This window comes from Pleuronectes platessa, chromosome 20 (genome assembly GCF_947347685.1).
Source record: "Pleuronectes platessa chromosome 20, fPlePla1.1, whole genome shotgun sequence".
Taxonomy (NCBI): Eukaryota; Metazoa; Chordata; class Actinopteri; order Pleuronectiformes; family Pleuronectidae; genus Pleuronectes; species Pleuronectes platessa.
Genome location: NC_070645.1, coordinates 14,297,620 through 14,321,624, shown reverse-complemented (window position 1 = coordinate 14,321,624; position 24,005 = coordinate 14,297,620).

The window sequence follows — 24,005 nt, the reverse complement described above, 5'->3', positions numbered from 1 at the left end:
CCCTGATACTCTAATTAACTAAACTAGTGAGAAATGGCCTCTGTTTATTTATAGCTTCCAGGAGTTATCTGGTTCCTCCAGTAGATCAGGACTGAGTGATTAGAAAGAGACACACAAAATGTTAACCGACACCTCAATTTAACCTATATAAGAAACTAACAAGGGTCTAGCAGTAGCAGGGCGGCAGATGTAGTGAATTAAATAAAGGGAGTACAAGCATGAAATGCCTATAAATCTTTTATAATCTAATTACAAGCAGTTTGGAAATCCTTCGCAAACCATTTATATATGTTGCCGCAGCTCGTGTGTAGTGTAGTTACAGCCCGAAATAATCAGCGAGGTAATCATCCATTAAAATACAACTATAACGTTTTACGAGACATTGTTGGTGTTGGTCTAGAAGACGATGTTCCGTGACCCGCGTCCATTCTGCAAAATTCAACAACAGGGCTTTAGATGAGAGGAGGCATTACAGAATAACATGTTTCCTCTCTGTCTGATTAATGCATCAGTGACAGATGCTGAGGGGATTAGGTCTAGATTAGTATCCTTTCCTCTGACTCTGTTTTCCTCTGTTTGCCACATTGCCTTTCCAATGGTCCTTTTGAAGAAACAAGCAGGATCAGCTTTCCCTGTTTTTCTATTTACACGGCTGTTATTGTTTTTGTCTTTGTCTTTAGGAGGGTCTTTGTCAAACATGCCTCGTAGGCTTTTTTTTTTTTTTTTTAACTTTCTCAAATTGACCCGGGTTACAAATTGAAATGTCAAACTGCTCAGCCAGGTACTGTCAAACAAAAGGCCTTCCTGTGCGGCGCGATCCATTTCACTCCACCGCTCTGGCTAGCACTCGTGTTTTTTTAAAGCATGACTCATCATCACTTGGCCTTTATTAACCGGGCTCATCAGTCTAGCTCACTGTATCACTGCAGGATACAGGAAGTTGGATTATTTGTTAAATTCCTGCTGCAGCTGGCAATGGGCTGGATCGCCTCAGGGCGGATTCTGGTGCCTGTTCAGCCACCCAGAGATAAAGCTATCAGCAACAAGGCCTGTTCTCCATTGTTGACAAGAACACCCAGACCCTAATGAAGTGGGTGTACGAGACATAAAGGAACCAGGGTGTGTCTCTTTCCCTTCTAACCTGAGTAAGGCTGGTTCTCTCAGCGTTCCCTGGAACTGCATTCACAAGCAGATGTCTGCTGGCAGGGCCTGACAGATAATGACAAAGGATTAAATCGCCTGATGCCCACACCACCAGCCCACTGTGTTTGTCTACCCTCTTTAGCCACAATTTATGGGCTCTGCAGAGCTGCGATAGATCGACTACAGGAGTATAAGCCTCAGAGGAATAAAGAGGGGCGCTAATCGGTGAGGAATAATTCCAATTCAGGGCAGTGATTTGGGATTAATAAAAATGCAAACTGACAGAGATGTGATGGAATGATTTCCACGGCTGATGACATGTCGGGGTAGAGAGACGACATGTTCAGCCGATACATACAATTTGTTTTATCGTTCATTATCACAGCTTTCTATTTTGTGTAAAAAAACAAGCTTGGGAAATGTGGTTGTTAATTTTCTTGCCAAAAATAAGATAAGAAGGATAAGAAGATTATTACCAATCCTTTAGAGAGGAATAGCAAATAGCCTGTTAGCTTAGCATAACAGAAATGTATGTATAATTGAGGATTAAGATATAGTTAAAGTCAATAGCCCGGTAGTTTAGCATAGCATAAATATATATCTAATAGAGGATTCAATATATGGTTAACCTTTGTGTCGTGTTCGGGTCAAATCTGACCGATTTCCATTTCGATCAATCATAAATATTGTGTTTTACATTTTATTGTCTCAAGGGCTTATGATATCCTCCACACTAGGCATTTGAACATTTACAATTGCTGATCACTACTTTCATTGAATTTTGAGTTGTTTAGTCAACTTTGTAACACCTGTGGTGTTCCCGGTCAAAAATGACCGCCATAGGAAATGAATGGGTGACCCTAGATTGTGTTCATTCATCAGATAGTACACAACCACAAATCCACCACCACCACCACACGCACACACAAACACACCTACACGCACACACACACACACACACACACACAAACACACCTACACGCACACACACACACCTACACACACACACACACACGCACGCACGCACATACACGCACGCACACACACACACACTCCAACCCACGTGAACCCCTTTCAGACTGACCATGTGTCCTCTCTTTCCCGTGCTTATGTGCCTGTCCCCCTACGTGAACCACACCTTCCAGACTAAACGTGTAACACTTCAAAGTTACCAATTAGGTGTTTGTTATGGGAACCTGGCTCTTTCCCGGGCTAATGTGTCCATCCCCCCACGTGAACCACACTTTCGATACAAAACGTATGATATCTTCTCACAGATCCCCTATATATAGCTTGCTTGTGCATTGCTCTTATTTTACTCTGAACACAATGAGTCGGCGCCCGATCAGACGTTTTTCTGTCAGAGAGGCTCTTGACCTTTTTTTTCAAACTGATGAAGACGGGATTGGAGTTGAACCAGAAATAGAGGAGGATGTTTCAGAAATAGAAGACAACGATCCTGATTTTGATCCAGACCATCATGAGACCGAACAGTCAACATATGGCGAGGAAGAGGCCCCTGAGGAAGAGGCACCTGGGGAAGAGGCCCCTGTGGAAGACACACCTGAGGTGACATTCGACCCAGCCTGGAATCAGGGGAAATGTTTCAAGAGGAGACTCTTCCTGGCAGAGCTTGGGAAAGCTTTAGTGACTCCTCTAATTCAACGGCGCCAGCACCTTCCCCGCACACCAGCCTCTTGCAGTCTGGTGAGGAGTCTGCAAGCCCCAGCCACGGCCCTGGCCACTCTCCCCCCAAAACAGGGGCAGAAACGGAAGAGATGCAAGCTATGGCCCCTAGAGACAATAAGACAAGTCTTACATGTTTCAAATGTGATGCCTACGTTTGCAAGACACACTGTGACCTGATTGCAAAATGCCACTCCTGTGTCTGAACACACACACACACACACACACACACACACACACACACACACACACACACACACACACAATGTGTTCATGTTGATGTTCTGATGTTCTGTGAATTTGGTCTCTGTTTTGATTTTTCTACAATAAATGTTAATTTTGGAATACAACTTTCAATTTCTGTGTCTATTCACTGCAGTTATTCATGTAACCAGTAGTCTGAGACATTGTTTACAGGTTAAAAGGGAGTTAAATACAATTTGGTGACGATCAATGGTTTTTGTGTTAATGTAAGGGCAGTTAAAACAGGCCGGTCAAATTTGACCGGGAGCACCAAAGTAAGGGGGGAGAAACGAACACGACACAAAGGTTAAAGTCAGATAGCTTAGCATAGCATAAATGAGAGCAACATGCCTCCAAAGTCTATCTAGTACAAAAAAAGGAAGTGCATTTGTTAAAGATGACTAGTTTGCACTTTCTTTCCTTCATTGTCAGAATAAAGGAGCATTTAGATCCATCTCAGCTTGTCCTGGGAATATTTTGGCTGCTGCTGGGTTTCACTCTCTGAATTTGTCTTTGCACAATCGGATCATATTAGAGAGCAAACTGAAATGAAAAAGTTAACACTTGAGTGGATCAGCATGACTCTAAAACAAGTCACGTTAAAAAAATAAATAAGCCATCTTCGCCAGACAAACTTAAAAGTGGCTAAAACTAACAGATCAAACCCTGGCACGTGTTGAGAACCAGCAATTTCAAATCAAAACACAAGACGTTTCTGTTTCATTTGCAAAATACAGAGGTAATTTCGTCTGAACACAGGAACACTCTGGATCCACACTGCTTATTTCCAGTGGATGATTTGTGCACCAAACCTGGCAGACTATCATTTGTGTGTTTTAATGCGGAGCCTGACTGACTCCTGCAGTTTTGCGGATCGCCCAAAATAACCGTGTGTTTGTCATTTAGGGATAATGTAGCTCGCTTGGCAAAAGGAGAGCATGGCCGCAGAGCAACAATTAGAGAAGTGTTCTCACCGGCTGGCGAACAGGAGACGAGGGGAGGTCACAATGTTCATCTGGTCAAGTCTGCTCCGCCGCGGGATAATAATCAAGTGGCGAACTGCCTCGCTGTGAAGGAGCCACCGGCCAGGGAGTTGAAAGCAGGACACACATTCCCACTTAACCTCAGCCTCTTTATTCAGTGATGGGAAATGTCGTGTGGAATGTGAGTCTTTTCTGTCTTGATGTAGATTTCTATTCATAATCTCCCAACACACACATGCACACACACACACACACACACACACAGGCAACACTTTCCAGCACAGTGTATGCGACGAGGAAAGTAAACCCTGACAATCCCTTTCTTTGTTTGGAGTAAACTGCAGTGCTCACCTGTGACTGCAGTGGCATTGGCAGCTGTCCAGAGGTGTGTAGGTGTGTGTGAGTGTGTGTGTGTCCGTGCATGTGCATGTGCGACTAAGCGTACAAAAGACAGAGAGAGAGAGAGAGAGAGGGCCAGTCAGGCGCCTGTGCGTTGGTTTGCCTGTTTCCACACAGTCTGGGCCCCAGAGGAGGATTTGCAGGCCAGATAGGATTAGGCTCCCTCTCTTTACACAACAGTGATGGGGATAAGGAGTCCGCAGAGCTCAGGAGCACTCCAAAGCCCCATTAATACACAGCAGCAGAACGCGCACAGATGAGTACCTTTACCAGCTGAGCCCACTCTGTCCATGTTTGGTTATCAATGCTCTGCTGCTCTGCCACTGGTCAATTACGCCTACAACCAGCAATGCCCAGTGGAAAATTCACTGAATGCACCAATTATCAGGGACATCTTCCTGCTACTGTGCGGCAGCCGCTTATGATTAGGCCCATTTCAGCTCACTCAAAGCCTAAAAATCCTTCGGCGACTTTAATCCCGGTTCTGGTATAATCATAGCACTTAATAACACTCGGTGCATTTATATAATTATTGTGTGGCAACCTGCAATATACATAAACAGCATGCCTGACAGTATCACCTGGTATAATGTGTCTGCACACCAGGAAAGTTTCCCTTCCAGTACTGTCATTAGTTTCAATTGTCATACTATTAAGTCGAATGGCCCCCGGTAGAGCTCACACCTCCACCCAGGCCCAACAGCTTCCTGCAATTCAATCAGGCTGCACCACATTGCACACACTCATAGATATCGGTTCTCTACATATATGCCAGATTTTTTTTACATGAAGACAACATTCCTTGAGAATTTGGTGAAATTGTCCAAAAACTCCACATTTAATGTCTTCTTACTCTGTCTGTGTTCAATCCTGACAACCAACCAACCCACCGACCAACCAACTGACCACATATCAACCAAACAAACAACTGACACCTGCTCCAGTGGGTAGATTGAAACCAGTTTCAGTTCTGTATTTGAAGCCGACTGAAGCAGATTATGTCAGTGAGGGATGCTCGTGCCCTGCTCGGGTTCAAAGAAACCCTTAATCACATTAAGAGAAGCCACTTGTGGCCGAGTTCGTTCTAACTGCAAACTCTCCCTGAGCTCAGATCAGACGTCTCGAGCCATTTAGACGAGACAGAATCAGTAGCACCTCATCAGAGAGTCTGTCCGCTCCACTTTGATCCCCCTTCATCACCTCCGTCCAGTCTTCCTGGTACAGGAGGCATAAAGAACATCACTTATTTCACCATTAGTTCCAGATATACTCATTTATAAGTGGTCAGTTGACGAGGTGTGCTTTCAGCTGAAATGTCCTCTTTATCTCTGCCATCAGAGCTTCGACATCATCATTCATGTCTCAACCTAAAGTCTCTTTTGCTCATCTCCTTCAATTGCTATACCTCCTGCAGATTGTATTGATCTCCCCACAATCTGCCAATTACAGTTCTACAGTACTACAGTTAAAAGAGGGTAGTGGCCTATTTCTGGATGTTGCTGTAAATTTTATTTAAAAATATTTAATTATTTTTAATTACATTTTTTTAGATTAATTAATTATAGTTTAAGCAAACATGTTATATCAAAAGTCAGTGACTGGTTCATACTTAACTGTTATTTATGTAATTCACAGATACCTGGATTTAACAGGTCATGTCTGGGCTTGATAGCTCTGACGATGTCATGAGTTCAAATTACAACAATTTATTGGCGCATCCCATGAAACTCACGCTCTGCAGTATCAGTGCAAGTATGGGACAGTTATTGCTATAATCAATTTCTGTTGCACGCTTTATGCTGTCTGTCCAAAGGGAAAACCATTTCCTTGGAGTTGGACCTAAATCAGAATTTGTGCAGAATTTTCCAAATAAAGTACGAAAATAATTCCAAGAGATGTTGAGCCGGGATTAAACTAATCACTTTACGATGTAGTTTCACCCTAAATAACTTGAATGATCCACAATTATTGCTAAAAGGTCCCTCGACTGTCGGGACTCAACCAAAAAAAATGGGCTCCGTTTGTCTGACGCTAAATCCAAAATTTCATGCCACCAAATGAGTCTGTGGCTGCAGAGTGCTGATGCACTGTGTTCTCATTGATTCAAAGGTGAGGAGACTGACAGGCAGCCCAGTTGTGCAGCACTCTGCTGAGATTACTGTTGCTTCCCCAGACTCTTCAGGGTTTAAGATTAGAAAAAGAAAAAAAAGCCAGACTTTGGAAAGTGAGGACATTATTAACCGAGCTGATGGTACAAAGATGAGCTCGGGGCTTAATTTCACCACCTCCTAAGTCTCCATCAGTGTGTTGAAAGCTGATTAGCAAAACCTCAGGATCCAAAAAGGCAAAGAAAGGGTGTGCTACTGCGACGGCAACCCATGAAAGTGAAGGACGGTCATAAAGAATCCTGTTTCCGACACCGCAGACCACGTCTCGCTTTTTTAGCTTTTTTTTTAAACAGGGTCTCTGCCACAGAGGGTCAGGGGGTCTCGAGAGCAGCTTTGTGTCTAAGCGGGGTCAGATCCCAGTCAAGAACATTTACAGACAGAAATATATCATGTCAAAACCACGGGTTTGCGACAGAGCCCGAAAAAGGGAGAGCTCATTAAAACCCACGGAGGTATGGAGGGATGAATGAGCAGACGAAATGAAAAGACTTCTCTCTGTCTGTTCAGCTCTGTGTGTGCAGACCTGTAGATGGAGGAGGGGAGGGGAGGGGAGGGAGAGAGCAGGGGAGGGAGAGAGGAGGGGAGGGAGAGAGGAGGGGGGGGGTCAGCTGTATTTAGCGGGAGAGGCTTCCTGTGCGTGGGCCTCATGGCGCCGAGCAGGGTATGGGATTCACAATCCAACTTGCTGTCTCCACAAAACACCCTTCGCTACAAAACACACACACACACACACACACACACACACACACACACACACACACACACACACACACACACACACACACACACACACACACACACACACACACACACACACACACACACATTCACACACACACCCTCTGGCACCAGTTCTGCTCTCAATTTCCTGCCCGCGATTCTGGCTGCCGGTCAGAGAAGAAGGCGACTTCCTCAACAGTGAAAAGAGCCGAGACAATGATTCGCTGCTTACATCACATCTAAATGATCGTGTTTCCTGCTACAAACAGAGTTGGTGGTGACACTATTGACATATGACGGAAATGTAAAACACCCAGCGACTAATTATTACTCTCAAGAGAACGACAAATGTATTCAAGTTTGTGTCTTCATTTTCAGATAGGACGCACAACATATTAAAACCCCTCTCTGCAGTTTGCATTGTCATCTCCTCTGTGACGCCAGGATTATTGACGTCCTCGGTATTATCTGATCCATATGCGATCGATGAAAGGAATTCCCCTGAAGGTGCACAAAGCATTTTACAACCGGAGTCTGTCAGAGCTCAGACAGAAGGTCTTTTGCATCAGATGTTATAGCTGCCACTTTCATGTTTAATTTAAACATATTCAAATGGTCTCGCATTCATGTTTCAATTTGTCATAAGAGAAAAGAAGACTAATCACTGCTGTGTTTATTCTCTTACTATCTGTCTAATAGACGCTAAATGGATCACTCTCTAGAGATGAATCCATTATGATTTCAAATAGTCATTAATTATAGTCATATTATATTTTCACTGACAGGTTTTAAGTGACATTATGGGAGTATTTTTGCGGTTATAAAATGTAACGTGCTGCATATAATGATGCATAAAACTCAGAGTTCAGAGACATAAATAGTAAAGAAGGGAAATCTTAGTTTAATGTGTTAGCATGTAAAGTTCTGGTAAAAACACAGGCACAACTGATGCTGCATCATTAGCCAAAAATACAAAAGTGGGACCTGATGATGGCAGAAGAGCCGAGGTCAGAGGATCACTTTATTTGTAACAATAGCACAATGTCAGAATTAAATTTCATGTAAACTTTGTCCAGTGGTTCTAGAGCGTGAAGGCCCGGCCTTACTCAGTAGGCCCCTATGGGTTGAGAAAAGTTTTGAAATTGGGTTCTGGTCGGGTTCCATCACGTTGGCTGGGCTTTCTACTCGATGTTCCATGCTGCTCAGGCCTGTTATCAGGAAAAACATCGGGCTAAGGTCAGGTTCACACAAAAAAACCTGTTGGGTTTGGGTCAGGCTCGGGTAATTATCTCTCAGGCCTGGTCTCTTTAGACAGATAATCGCAAAGCCCCTTTTCCACTGGTCAAAAACCCATTAACAGGTATAATGGTTGCTCAAGGAAAAGTCAGGAAATCACCAAAGTCAGTAGGGTTCATCCTCTGGAGACAAACACAGACCTACATTATTGTCCAAACTGCTGTTGCATCCCCCCCAAATGATACAGATTTAGAAATCAAATTACACAGATTATTTGGATAGTTACTTTCTGGTTTCCTTATTGAGCAAGTTGTAACAGATGTGCTTAATTTAATGCTCCACAGGGGTAGAGCCCCAGTGCTCCCCAAACTGTATTAAAATCAGAAATCTATGGTCAAATCTAATACCACGCATAGAACTAAACATTACATCAGAGCGGCCACATGGTGCCAAACCTCTAATTCTCTTGACCTGCACTTCTCATCCATGACAAACTATCAACCTTGTAATTAAAAAAACGCGAGAAAAAGCCCATGTCCACATGTTGTAAAACAAACATTTATTCCTCCAGTCTCTTTAACTTTATATCCTGGTGCCGGCCACCTCGCTCCTCACAAAGCAATCCCTAATTCACGGACGTTACAAGACTCCGAGGATGTTCCTAATTACAGGGCACGTGTAAACCGAAGCCCGGTTACCCCTGGAGGGCTAAGAACACAAGGCACATCAGGCTGGAGCCAGTTTTACTGCTGTTGCCAAGGCTGAGGAGAGAAGAGCGTGGAGGAAGTCCTAAATCAATCCCACTCACTGAGGGGCTCACAGTAGGAAAGAGGCTGTCACCAACAGGAGGTGGATCTGTCATGATCAATTACAACACCACAGGGAACGGCCCTAATGAATTTTGAAACCAGCCTTTGTCTGGCTTTGTTTTAATTTGAGAGCTTTGCTGCTCTGATAAATTCTGCACAGTTCATCTCTACATTTAATGTAGACCCAATTTTTGATTAATAAAGCCCATTTAGGACATTTTGTGAAGATGCTATTAAAGGTTATATTAATACAGAGACATTCTTTGAGCCAGACAGATTAGCCACTTAACTACTGTTGTATGTAAACTTGTTAACAACATTAATTACCTCCAACGAGCAGTTTTAATCAGTTTTTATTTCGCTCAAACAGATTGTCACGAAACCTGTTGGAGGGATGTGATATTGGTCGGGGAAGAACCTGCAAAAGTTTGGTGAGAATCCAAATCAGGAAATCAAAATTATTTGGGGGGATTTCTCAGAAAATAATAAGATAAGAATCTTGATGAAAAAACATCATAAACAAGTTCAGGGGAGAAGTATCTATAGTTGTGTGAAATCTGAAGCAGATCCAAATAAAAATTCTATTCTATTGACTTTAAATGTGTTCTCATACAGAGGTCAACTCTGCTTGGTGGCCTTCTAGTTTAAATTGTACACTTTATCTCTTAATGTAAAGATGCATCTGGGCACAATTCAATCCCTCAACAGCCATGTTTTGCTGATTTTCATACTGACTATAAATGATACTTAACCACTAAACATCTGTTGTCAACACGCAGCGGCTCCATCAGCCCCCTCTGTCAGCGTTCCTGTTTTCAGTCATCAGAGCTATCCGCAGGCACACACACTTTATGATACCATCTCCGACTCTGTTTGAGATGTAATCTGCGCAGAAGGCATCTTTATTCCGCACCACACGCGGCTCAGGAGAAGGACAGGGAGACGAACGTGCCGTTTAAACCACAAACGTCTGTGACACGTACGCGCAGACTGCAGTCACTGAAACTGAAACTGCGGCCGAGAGAACAAGTGTTGTGAAAGAACAAATAGGCCAAAAGTAAACAGGAGGTCTTTGGTGTCTCTGAAACACACTGTCGCTTCAAATAGAGTCGCTGACACCCTGAGAAGAGGACGACCTGGGAGTGCTCACCGAGGTCAGAGCAGAGCCACGCACACAAACAAACATTAAAACCAACTGAAACTGCTTTATTTCAATTTTTTAACTTAAAAATTGGATGAAATACACTTTTTTGAAAGACCATCCAACAGGTTGATACCAAACTCCATACATTCTGTGTTCACCCGTAACAGGTTGAATCTAAATTATTAACTTCCGAGACGATCTCAACAGAATCGACTCGGCTCAGGAAGGACGACCCCCGGTGCCGAGTGCAAGGACGATGTTGCGTATTGATTCCTGCAGAGAATCGCCAGTGTGCGTCTGATATGTAGGTCAGTGAGGCTGCAGACTCACACAAGTGCCGCTTCAGTCAGATATTTAGGTCACACCCCAATTAGAGCGAGGCAGAGAGATGAGCTCTGCAGGGGAAATATCTTCATTGAATGCAGCCTGTTCTCTGAATGTTATTTTGTAGTTATTGTGCGACTGAGTCCTGGCGGGGGCTCGGAGCAACAAGCAGCGGCGGCAGCGGAGAGATGACAGCTCGGGTGATTGGGTTTGAAAGTGGACCTGTCTAGCCTCTATGCTAATGCTCTGGCTCCTAGACAGTCTTCTGCCTGCGACGCTCTCTCCGGCGAGCTCCGACCCTTTTCTTTTTAGATGACATCACCATTCACACAGGCACGTTAACATCATTGGGGGAGCATGTCTGGGAGTCAGAACAGCTACATTACAGCATCAATTTGAGCTGGTTTATGTGCACTTTTATTCCCTTTAACTAGACAGCTTCTCCATCAAATGTGCTCATTGTCAACGCCGGGGAAAACCTTATTCACGTCCCCAAAGCAAATCCATAAATCCGTCCTGCATGCCGAAACTCACTGAGAGGTTTTACAAGAGGCACAAGGCTGTTGCCAAGCCTATTTTACCTCTGAGGGAGCCCTGGGAGAATAAGCACTCTGAATGTAAAGTCAATGCCATCATACACAAGCTCTGCATGTGGTCTGCATCAGATCAGCCCTGGTAGGGGGGAGGGCCGGGGGGAGGGCTCATTTGAAATCCTCTGAATGCACGAAAGAACTGAGGCAGATAGGCTGAAGTCTGTCGCTAAAATGATAAGCATGCACGCTCCTGCAGGTGGTGGGGATAAAACAAACTCCAGTGTCTTGAAAGAGAAGAAACGATAAAGACAGACAGTTGTCGGGGGGGAAGGAGGCAGGAGAGAAGTGTTCCTAAATCACCAGACTGTGATTAGTGTGACAGATTTAGTGCACGGTGACAAGAGGGGCTTGCACTCTAATTGGGGGTTTTCAAATCTGTATGTTATTTTGAAACTAGCTTATGATGATTAGGGCAAAGTGACACTAACTCAACTCCCACATACGCTGCTGGCAATATTCTGATGGATGAAGAAATACTTACTTTAAAGTTCAAATGGAATCATGCTTGCATCATGTGCTCTGAATAACAAAAAGACATTTCATGCAACCATGTTTTTTTACTCGAAATGTACCTGCAAAATGGTTCAATCAAGGAAAACTTGTCTTGAAAAACATAAAACAAAAACTAGTTTGTGTCCCTGAATGAGTACAAATTTTGTTGTGGGTATTCCAGTTGCTTTATTACCACCAGACACTCCACACCACATAAAGGGGCCCAGCTACAGGGTCAGGCCCTTCAGCAGAAATCCCCTGTGAGGTGTCGTGCATCAATTCGCTGTTAAATAAAACAAATAACGTGGGATGCTTCAATTAATGAGCTAATTTTCACTTCGTTAGAAGTTTATGCATCATTTATTTTCTCAAAAACCATGTTTGAGGAAAGTCCCTCTTATGTGACAACACCACAGAGGAGTTTTTATTCTCTGCACTGCTGCTGCCACAGTTTCACTTTTAAAACATAAAACGTGACAATCTGACCACAGTGTGTTTTGTGTTAGTAGCTCGGCTCAGCTCAGCGGTGTCAGCCTATTTGTTGAACACAGCTTGAATCACTGGACAGTTTGATTTGGTTTTGACATGTTCAATAATTGTTGGGTTACATTTACATTCTTTTTAAAATGCAGACATTATGACTTTTAGTGGGAGAAGCACATTAATAATGGTTCTGTTCCACTTTGGTGACTGGCACACCTAACTGGAATGCAGCCTTCCTCAAGGTTTATAGTTACACTTGCTTAACCTGGTATGACATGTTGGAATCATGGGAAACTATCATTTCTGTTCCACTTAAGAACAAAAGGCTCTTTGTTTTTCTCCCACACTTAAAGAAAAAGGATCATCTTACAATTTGGAAAGTCTGAACTGTCACTCGGCTTCTTTTTTTCTTCTTTTCTCTGAAAACCTTTTCCTTGTTACCCGTCACCGTCAGCCACATTGAATATTTTGACTTCTTTCCGGCTGAAGAATCTTGTGAGCTGTACTAACAGTGAGCGAAAGCAGAAAAATATTTCCTCCTTAATCTTAAGCCTGTTATTCTAAGGCTCTTTCCCTCTGGCAGAGAAGACACACTGGATGGCTTCCCCGGTGTTATCCCTTAAATCTTCCCCAAGTTATTGCTGGCATTAGTCTGGGTATTTCAGCTGCGATATCAAAGCAACACAATGGACGCATCAGAACACAATGTCCTATGAAAATGCATGAAGGAAAACCATAAAGTCTGTGACAGAAACACAATCATATCCTTCAGCGGCGGCAGGTCAGGAAAAAGATCTTTGGGAAAACGCTGGGTTACATCACGTGGCCCAGACGAGTAAAGGGCCTCCGGATCTCTAACAAGCAGACCTGTGTCTCATGTGCAGTGAGGTGAGTGTCGATAGCACATAATTACATGGTTTACATCACAAGCCTACGCACACACACACACACAAGTACACACACACATACACCAAAGGCAGTGTGTGTCTGCTCCAGGATGTGATTTTCACAAATGGAATGCATGATGTCAGTGTGTAAAAAAACGTGGGCTGGAAAAAAAACGAGTCCAAGCCCTTAAAATTAGCGAGGAGTCAACAACACGGCGAAGGGGTGGGGAGGTGGGGAGGTGGGGTTTCCTGATGTACCCTCCCATATGTTTTTTTTTCCATCCCCCCCCCCCTTCTATAATTCTGCTGATGCCGTGGAAACTTCAAAGAAGTGAGCGAGCGCGGAGAGAGGGATCTGTTTTGTTCTCCCTCAGTCGGCTCAGGGCCAGGGAGAGGGAACCAGGAGTCCACGGTGCCGGCACCTCGTCCACAGCAGCACATGTCCCGATGTTATCTCCTGACACCTGGTCAGTCAGCATTAGTTTGATTGTTCAGGCAATCAGGTCATCGGATCGAATGTCTGAGCAGCGTCACCAGGTCGACCACACAACTAACATTAGTCATGTGTGTGCAATGTATGCTCAAGTAAATTAGAACAACGTGTGCGTCCTGTAAGAATAAGCAACTCCCCTTCTTTCCTTCTTTCTTTCTCTCTCCTCAAATCCCCTTTTCCTGAAAGAACATCAGATTCACATGAATATTACACTGTGCATCTCAAGGCTGAGGCCAATATTTTGGAAATACTGATGTCATGAGCCCGAACTCCCTCAGCACAGCTCCCCCTCCCTGGAAAAGCGCCTGTGCCCACAAATCAAACTCTGGTAAATGTTCTCAATAAAACAAATTCAACATGTTGAGTGTGATGCTGGGGGAAAATACACAAAGTTGGAATACTTTGAGTACCACGTCTGGAATAGTGAAAAAAGAAAATAACCACCATGTGTCATATGTTATTTAATAGAAGACAGAACATACTGTCTTCAATGGTGTGTGTCCTTTCCACATAGAAATCAACTGCTTCTCTATCCCCCGGCTTTTCTACTACAACTGTCTGTCCTGGTTTTATTTATTATTGTTTTTCATTTTTTATTTAACTCTGCAAGGCCTTGAAAGGCAGTTGTTTATTTTGTTGTTACATTTAGTATAATAACCATGTGTAGTATCTCACACGTCAACTGGGACTGGTACCAATTAAACTGCAGTTGTAGAGCAATTACAGCTAATAAATCATATTATATATATTATATTAAACAGTGCTAGGGATAAAATAGACGGTCATTATCATGCTCTTTTTTTAACATTTTATTGAAATCTGTTATTGTGACAGTAAAAACATTAACTACATCATATCTCCTGCCTTACTGAGCATTTATAGTCCTCAAGGAACCACGGCCATTATCATAACCTTGAACAGTTATCCTCTGGAGGAGATGCAGAGACAGAAACATGTAAACCGTTGACTTTCATCTGCTCATTGCAGCTTCAAAGACACCGCATATTGTTTTTAGTTTTTTTTTGTAATTATATGTGTTTCTTCTGTGACACATGTTGTTTTTACCCACAGCCTGAGCTCATCTCCCGGCAGTTAACAACCATTAACGTCTCCGCAGCCAACAAGCATGAGTCACTGGTGTTCATCCAAGGACACTGTCTCCGAGCTGCTTCCCACCTGATCACACAACCAGCAGCACCCAGCGCAGAGAGCACGGCCAAGAACCTCTGTCTCTGCGCTGGTGGAGGCCAACTGTGCCGCTCCGTGTTCCCCCAGCGTGCGCTCAGACCTGACATTTGCCAAGCGCATGTAATGGAACAATTTTTCAAGACACTGTAGGTCCTTGAAGTACCTCGCACCGCAGACGGGAGGTGACGCTACTTATCATTATAAATGTAAATACGACCACGGAGGGGCACTTTCGATTACAGAGCGGGACACGGGAGCGTCTGGGCTCGAGTCCACGTGGCGCGGGGAGAACCCAGCCGTGCCGCTGCTGCAGTAAAGATGGCGTGGCGTTCGAGGTGAGACGTAATGAGTACCTTAACGACAGAGGCGGCTGATTGTTCAAATGTTAGAGTGGCAATTCCTGCAGAGGGCGGCTCATACATCAGGCTGCAGGACCACTGTGCATTAAACAATTTCCTTACAATGAGATTTCTCCCAATCTATTACCCCCCCGACCCCTTCCCCACCCCACCCTCCGCTCCCTTTGATGCTCCTCTATTCACGCAGATCAAAGGAACATGAACATCCATACATTAGGATGGAAAAATAAGCTCCTCCACCCGCCGTCTGTGGAGAGAACGCATTACCAGGTCAGTCATTCTAACGAGGCCTTCAGCGCCATCACCTTTCACCTGCTTTCAATATCGCACTCAATCGAAAGCGGTGGTGATCCGCTGAGCTCCTCTGCACCGCGGTTCATCCAGATTCTAATCCCGATGCCTCTCAGCACTCTGTCCAATGACTTGAAAATCTTAGCAAAAGGGATTATTTACTCTGTTCCTCCATGGTATCTGTATCCGTCCTGTTATCTGTCTGTCTGACCCGGCAGCTGATTGTCTCCTGCAGAGGAACAGTGGCCTTGGACAGACCACAGGGAAGGCAGGCCCTGAAGTGGTGAGTCGGCAGCCAGGTGCCGTGGGTGTCCAGAGGAAAACAGTTGGACAAAGGTCACAGCAGTGGCGAGCTTGAATTACACAAGCAAAGTTTGTCTGAGGTCGTAAATTCCTTTTTCTAAGGGACTCACCAAAATGTGCAACTGAGTCACAGTCGCAATGTGAGGAGATTTATGTGACTAGAAACAAATCATTCAGACGGCAAGAGTTTGTAGACGAGACACATTCATCTGCTTCTTTTTAAAATGACCAGTGCAGTGGCCGTCCTAAACCTGCCTGTTCGGAATGGGCTGTTTTCTTGACCTGGTTGCAGCTTTGTTTCTGACATGTAAAAGTGACCTGCAGGAAATGAGCCACAGCAGCTAAAGACTGCAGAGCCCTGAAGCTGCTGCAGTTTGGTGAAGCTCAACTCGGTTCAACCTAGAACTAGACAATCAGGTGCAGTGAACGGGTGAGCTGCTCTGATACAACTGCTGGAAGAAATATTCCTAAAAAAACTTTGAAAACCAAATAATAAACGCACTATCTATTTTATTATCTATTCTTTTCCATATAGGAATTTAATCTATAATGTCAAAGTGGGGACAAGGTCGTGCTCAGACAAACTCAGTGTGTGCTAAAGAAACAAAAAAGAGAGAGAGAAGCTCCCTCATTCATTTCAATTAGGCCCCTGCATTGATGCAGCTGCAGTTCCTGTTGATATAAATGAATAAACCACACTGCAGCGTCATCCTGCAGGTGCTGCGATGGCACCTACAGTCAGTTACTGCATGTGCAGGCGACGGTGCGTTGAAATGCAAGTGAAATGTTTGCATTGGAAACTAGGATCGTTCTTGGCACTGTTACAGAATCACACTTTCCCAGGATGCACCTGTGTTTGAACAGATGTAAGCGCAGATATGTCCCACAGACTCTCCCTGGGACAGCAGCGGTGAAGGCCGGCACCAACGCTCCTGTCCTCTCTCTGCCACCTCTTCACACGGCGTCTGACGCTGGTGTGACATTCCTGACCGAGGTTACCGCAGGGTCTGTGCTTTCTCATTGATGTTTGGGAAATTTTAAGAATTTTTATTGGGCTTTGTCATCGGTCCTCCCGCGTTTCGGACAATGGGGGAGGCATACAGAGGAATGCATGGATCATTAAAGGATCAGTTCACCCAATTCAAAGGAAAACATATTTTCCCGCCTACTCCCACAAACGCCAGATGGATCCATGGGGACTTTCAGAGATCAGCTTATTGAGGCAACTCAGTCTGTGGCAGATATGCGGAAATCTGAGTAAATATGAACAAAACTATTTGGATGATTGTTTGTCACTGGGAGAAAGAGGGATCTTGAGCAGGGGGTCAGCAAGATGATCTGAGATTAGCATCCAGTGGGCTCACATGTCCTGAACTAACAACATCACCACAAAGCAAACAGGTGAGGAGTGTCTGTCCCACGCTTCCTCTCCTGATGTCCTCAGGGGCACGTTCAGCTAATGTAGTGTGTGCTCAGACCTCAAGAACCTGTTCTGCATCTCGCAGCGCTGCAACCTACAACGCCTGTCGAATAATGAATTAATATTATGGAATTTAAAAATAATCTCCCAAGTACTTTGTGATTTACACAAGAGCCACTGTTCACTTAAAAAGAAAACGTCATTTAAACATCTTCTTTTGTGAAAGTGAAATGGATTGATTAAAGTTCTGCTTTTAGCTCAGCTTTTAGGAAGTTGTTATTTCTGACCTCAGAAGAGAGGACAGTTCTGCACATAATAAATGTCCACTGATGTTTGTGGAAACTGGACTTTTCTTGATGTTTTATGGTTTTTAAATTCTTACCAGAGACGTTTGTCTGCTTGGCAAAGACGTGTGTGCTCAGTGGCTCCTCTGATGCCCCTCAAGGAAAATAAAAAGCATTATTAGACCCCAGATTTCTGAAAAAGCTCTTCATACCTCTAATATCAGATGGGAGTAATTTGTATTTTCCTTAGAAGACAGACACTCAGTGGCGTTCCCGGCCACCCTCCCTTTGTCTGTGTGCCTCCGCGGGCTTTTTGGCGGTGGATGCGAGGAGCGAGGGCAGGAGGAGCCCCACTTGGCACAAGGGAAGGATGATTCCCGAGCAGCCTGTCGACTTCACTCCCTAATGCTCTTTAGCCTGCCCCACTGACTGAGTTTTTAATAAATGATGAGATGGAGTATAAATAAACCACAAGGCAGTGCAACTGCCAAAAGGCAGAGAGAGATACCAAGGTAACACACAGGAGGTGATAAATAAGGCAACAAAGACTCATTTGCACGACTTGGTTTCTATCAGCGTCACTGTGGCACTATGAGAGATTGGCAGCGAGTTCGTCGCTGCACATGCATAAATTCCTTTTGGAGCAGAACAGACAAGTTGTGCAACAAAACTTCTATATTTAACAGAAAGGGGAAACCATTTATTGACTTGACTTAAAAATATATATACATAGAGTATATGCTACTCCTTTATGTCAGTGAATTTGAAAAGTTACTGCACGTGATGCATATCAACCTAAATGCTTAATTCAACACATGAAATAAAAGTTGGAACTACCGATCCATCACACGTCACAGAGAAGCGTGCTTTAACACATTGACACATACTATTCCTCCACATGCTTGTATGATAATGTGTCAATGCAACAAGTACAACACAATAGACAACAATGATAACAACATACTTTAAATGCATACCTCCTCCCAACAGTCCTTTTAAATTCAAGGGGCCCAATTTAAACATTCATAGATATCAGTTAGAATTCATTTATTATTTCCAGGGAAATTTTGGACAATGTCGCCCTATTTTGCAAAGTTGTGTGGAAATCTGTCCAGTAGTTGTTGCACCATCCTGCTGACAAACAGACTGATAAATGGACAACATCTTTGATAAAATAATGGAGCAATAAACTGTTAATAACGCAAATCGGGTCCCAGCAATGAGGATAGATAATCAATAACTGGAATGCATGTTGCTCCTATTGCTATAACTGTTTGTGTCCTGAACCAACCTCTCCAGACCCAGTCACACAGAACCTTTACCATCCCATGAACAACTGGTCCCTGATTGATATGTTCCAATGTGTGGAAATCCCAGCAGCAGCTCTGGCCTCTTTATCTTTATCTTAGCCACTGGGAAAACAAACGTGTTTTGCAAGAGATTTTTCAGCCCGTTCCAACTCTGTCACTGCCACTTCTGCTCCAGTTCTGGTCTGCAGATGAAGACAAACCTTGTCCTAGATTCTGCAAGAGCTGGTGTAGAGTGAACTTCTTAAGTAGGTGAATCCATACGTTGTTGACAGGTAGCTTTATTAATGTGTTCCGCTGCTGCTTAAAATCGTATTTGTATAAAAAAGATGCACAGTTTGAATTAATTCAAAATGCGTGTTTAACAATGTAGGACAGAGACAGAATAAACATCTGTGGGAAATAATGAGCCTTATCAACTGTTCATGGGCGAATGTGTGAGCAAACAATTTCCTCCCCTCACATCCAGCAGACACGGAGCAACACGAGCATCCCAGTGGACCGAGCGCAGGCAAATCCAATATTCATTCACTCTCTTCATTCATGTCTTTGTGGAGCTGCTGTTAACAAAGACTCTTTCTAAACATCCCAAAGAAAATAGAAAACCGCGTCCAGGAATAAACGGTGTTAAGTTAAATTTTCCTAGATCACGGGTCAGACAAAGGGAGACGAAGCCAAAGGGCGGAGATGAATCGAGGTGGAGTTCTAGGGAGGAGGCTGAAAGGTTGTAAATGACACGGCGCATCAGGGTCTAGTGCTAGTCAATGATGAAAAGAATCATGAAAGGCAGAGGTGAAAAGCTGAAATGCATTGAGGGGGGGTGGGGGGGGCGCTGTTTAAAATGTCCTCCATTTCATCAAAGTGATCATTGGAGGTACTTAGCAGCTTTCATATTAAAATGATTAAGGTCTCTTTGAGAAGCTGAGAGCTGGTGTGGCTGCAGCCAGTGGGAGGCCGTGTGGTGAGAGAAGAATGAGGCTCAGATAACTCACAGGGGACGAAGCACCACGCGGCAGCTCTCGGTCTTCATGCTTCTTCTACTCACGTAAAGGTAGAGTCTGATCTTCTTCTGCAGAGAAGAGAATCAAGTGTCATTAAATGGGCCAAAAAAAGGGGCTGATAAATATGTTAGTGTAGATTGTGTGTGTTTACCTCCACCTAAGACGTTTTACAATGGAGTATTAGGGCCAGTTAAAGGGGGAAACAATTATAATAAAGATGTAATTTAATGAGTAAAAAAGTGATAATGTAACGAGAACGTTGAATACGATGTCATCATATTACGAGAATAAAGAAAAACCTTTAGCAAGAAGAGCTTGTTCTCGCTGGAGTCTCATTTTTCTCGATCCAAAATATGAACCAATCTGCTTTCTTTAGAAACTATGAAACCCATTTGAATAGATAACCTTGTAATAGACACATACCAAACTCCTCCTCCTCCTCAAAAAGTCTGTGCGGTTCTTTCTTCAGAATAGAACCAGTTACTTGCACAATCGTCACAGTTATTTTTGTTGTTTCATGTTAATTTAGAACTTTTCAATGACGATGCATATCAATTTATGACTACTAAACATAGTTTTTAGTCAATATTACAACTACATTTTCGTAAATCTACGACTTTAATGACTTTTTCTGATAAACTAATGACTGTTTTCTCATGACACTACAACTTTGTTCTCTAGAAAATCTATGACTCTATTCTCGTAATATCTCTTTTCTTCTTAACTGGATTACACAACAGATTGATCAGATGTCCATGAAACCTGTTGTGGTGATGGGACATAGGCTAAACAAGAAACCCTTACATTTATGTGTGGATTTGGCCAAAGGGGCAGATATAATAACAAAAACTCACTTTAATCAACATCTGTTTTTTACATTTACACCAATTTTCCTGGGAAAAATGAATGGATGTTGATAAGAAGAGGCATAAGGGACCGATATCTGTGAGTTTGTGCAGCTCGGTGCGGCTTTATTGAATTTAAGGAGACTGCTGGTACTTGGAGGAGGTAATCGCTCCGCTGAGTGCCACTCTAGTTGTTTCCTACATTCGTCCCAGCAGTTCGGTCCCAGCCTTCCACTTTATGGCAGTTAGCAACGCATTCACAGCACTAATCCGACCCTCACAATAATTGTAAAGCTTGTCCTTTTTTTAACAGATGGTCACCACAGAGCGAACAGGTGAGGAGTGTCTGTCCCGCGCCTCCTCTCCCGACATCCTCAGGGGCACGCTCAGCTCATATAATGTGTGCTCAGAACTCAAGAACCTGTTCTGCGTCTCGCGGCGCTGCAACCTAAAACTCCTGTCGGATAAAAGAGGCCGCCTGACATTACTCGTCTCTGCGTCACCGTGGGACCTCTGAGGACAAACGGCATATTAGCAAACACAGCAGTCGGCTACATTATGAATTGTTTGACTCACTTTGCAGTAAATGCAGCAGAGGAGCAAATATTGATCAATTGATTAGCGTCTGAATGTGACTTTGCTCGGCTGAATGTTAATGGCACTGAACAGATGCCTGGAGAGGCGCCGGCTACAAAAAAAAAAACAACAGCTCCTCATTTTGTCTGGATTAAAGGCCTGTGTCACAAAATCACTGACTTAAGTGAGCAGCAGAGGGGTCGCGACCTCTGGAGCGGGTCAATCCAGTTTGGACTGGAGATTGCGACCGGACAAGAGACATTTTTTGTCAGTTTTGTAATAATAGAAAGGTCAGGCCGCTCCGCAGAGATGAAAAGATCACACTGTCTTAAAGTGCAAATGTTCAATTTAAATGTGGGACCTCGCTCCTCAGAACACGACACAGTGTTCTTTTGTCACCGCGGAGGGATTACAGAGGCGTCTGCAGAGAGGCACAAGGTTAATATTATGATATAACATAGGGCGGAATGTAAAAGCATTGCATTTGTACAGTTTTGCATTGTGCAAATTTGCCGTCAGTTCAACAACCCGAAGCCGACTCCTGCTGAGAGTCGGTCAAAAGGCTTAAACTTTTCGGTTTCAATAAAAAGCATTAAGGCCGGATGCAGCATATATCACCGTTTAAGAATGGGCGTGATGTCTGCGTGCATTTCCCAAGAGTCTGAAGAGTTATCTTCAGAAAAGAGTTAGTTTATATTAGTTATCATATGTAATATTGACTGATGAGAAGCATCGGGATTCACTGAAATTCACATCAGTAATGCAAAATGCAGACGGAAAAAGTATCGTCACGATGACAAATATTCTTATTTCAAGTCATATCCAGTTTCTAAGGCAAATAGCGATTATTTCTTTACAGAACCCAAATGTTTTAAGCTTTCAAAAGTCTTTAATTTCATATTTCTATCAGCTGGAAAATAAAACTTTTACAGAAACCTCAGGTTTTCAAACAATGGTAGGTTATACAGTTTTTTTACAGTGCACCTCAGGTCTTAATGGGCTGATTTTGGATTATTAATCTTTATCCTTTATTGCACTATAATGATATCTATTATTCATCTCCTGCATATATCTTCTATACATATATACATATGCAGAACTTTCAATAATCAGCGTTCAGGTACCACACCTATTTGTGCAATTGTTACATGATCTCGTTTGTGATGGAGAAAAGCGCTTTTATAATATGTGTGTACCTCTTAGTACCATGTGTCTGTTTGTGTACATGCTGGTGGAGGAAAAAGTCATTATCGGCATGACTTCATTACATTTTAATGAAAACCAGTGACCACTGGTTGCAGCTGTTACAAGTTTCAGCTGGGGTGAATACCAGAATTTATGATTCATCTTACACAACACACCTTTTTACCAATTATGTTTCTAAATGTTTGCATGCAGGGACTTCAAAGTGTAATTAAAATAACAAAGTCTGGCCCTAACCCTAACCCTAACCCCCTCGACCAGGACAGCTTGGCAGCCGCCCACTCTCACGTAACTGGGAGATATAATGTTGCTAACAGGGAGGCTACACATTTGCCACCCAGTCGCCAGATCACAGGGAAGCCGGACTGTGGCTGCTGCAGCTCGAGGGGCCATACGCTGCATATCATAAAGCTCTGGGAAACACAAAGCTGCACACAGACAGACACACACACACAGACAGACACGCACTCAGGCTCCCAGAGGACGCAGACACAGTCAATCACTACTAGCAACTAGGGCAACTTATCCTCAGCTCACCCTCTTTGGTTGGACGTTGGCTCGTCTGGCTTAGCATCACAAGAGTGGAAACACGGGGAGGGGTCCTGTCCTCGCTTCACACCGTGTGAAGGTAACACCGGGACACAGGGAAAACAGGGTCTCTGCCTCTGATACAGTGTGAAGCTGCTAAACAGCTGCTGTCACATCTTCCTTCTCAAATTCCTTTATTATGATCATAAGCTCATCATCATTTTCCTGCTTTTCCTGTTGTGATATTTATAACATGAGGACAAAGTTGTCCCCATGTTGCTCTTTGTCTCTGCTTTGGTTCATATTAAGTTCATATTCTCTGCAGCGGATGGTGCAACAACTTAATCCTTGATTCAACTCTGCGACCCCTCTCATCCTAACGTGACCCAAGCACGCTGCTCCCCGGGTTCATCAATAACTCACGTGTCAGCTTCAGAGCTTCAAGACAGGCCGGAGAGACAGAAATTAATTTTCCAACCTAAAAGGAAACCATTTGTGCCTCCACCAGAAATCAATTCATTTTCTGCCTTTAGTGGAAGAGGCAGAAAAGAAATGAGTAACATCTCATCTTTGCTGCTTTTCCGCAGAGAGAGAGCCGGCATTGTCTAGAGACGGTGCAGAGATCTTCTACTAAGGCTTATTAATTCACTGCTCTCATCTCCCCGAGCTGGCTATCATTACAGCCCTATATATAGAGTCGCACAGGGAATAGTGAGGGATGCACACACACATTAACATTAATGACTTTAGGCTCTGCTGGGGAGCCGCGTGTGCTCGCCAGACACTCACACATGCAACTGTGAATTTTTTATTTTTTTTAAACAATTGTGCTCGCACCCCGTGAAATAAACATTCCTTTGTTTACAAACAAAAGAGAGACTGGTTTCCTGTACGCCA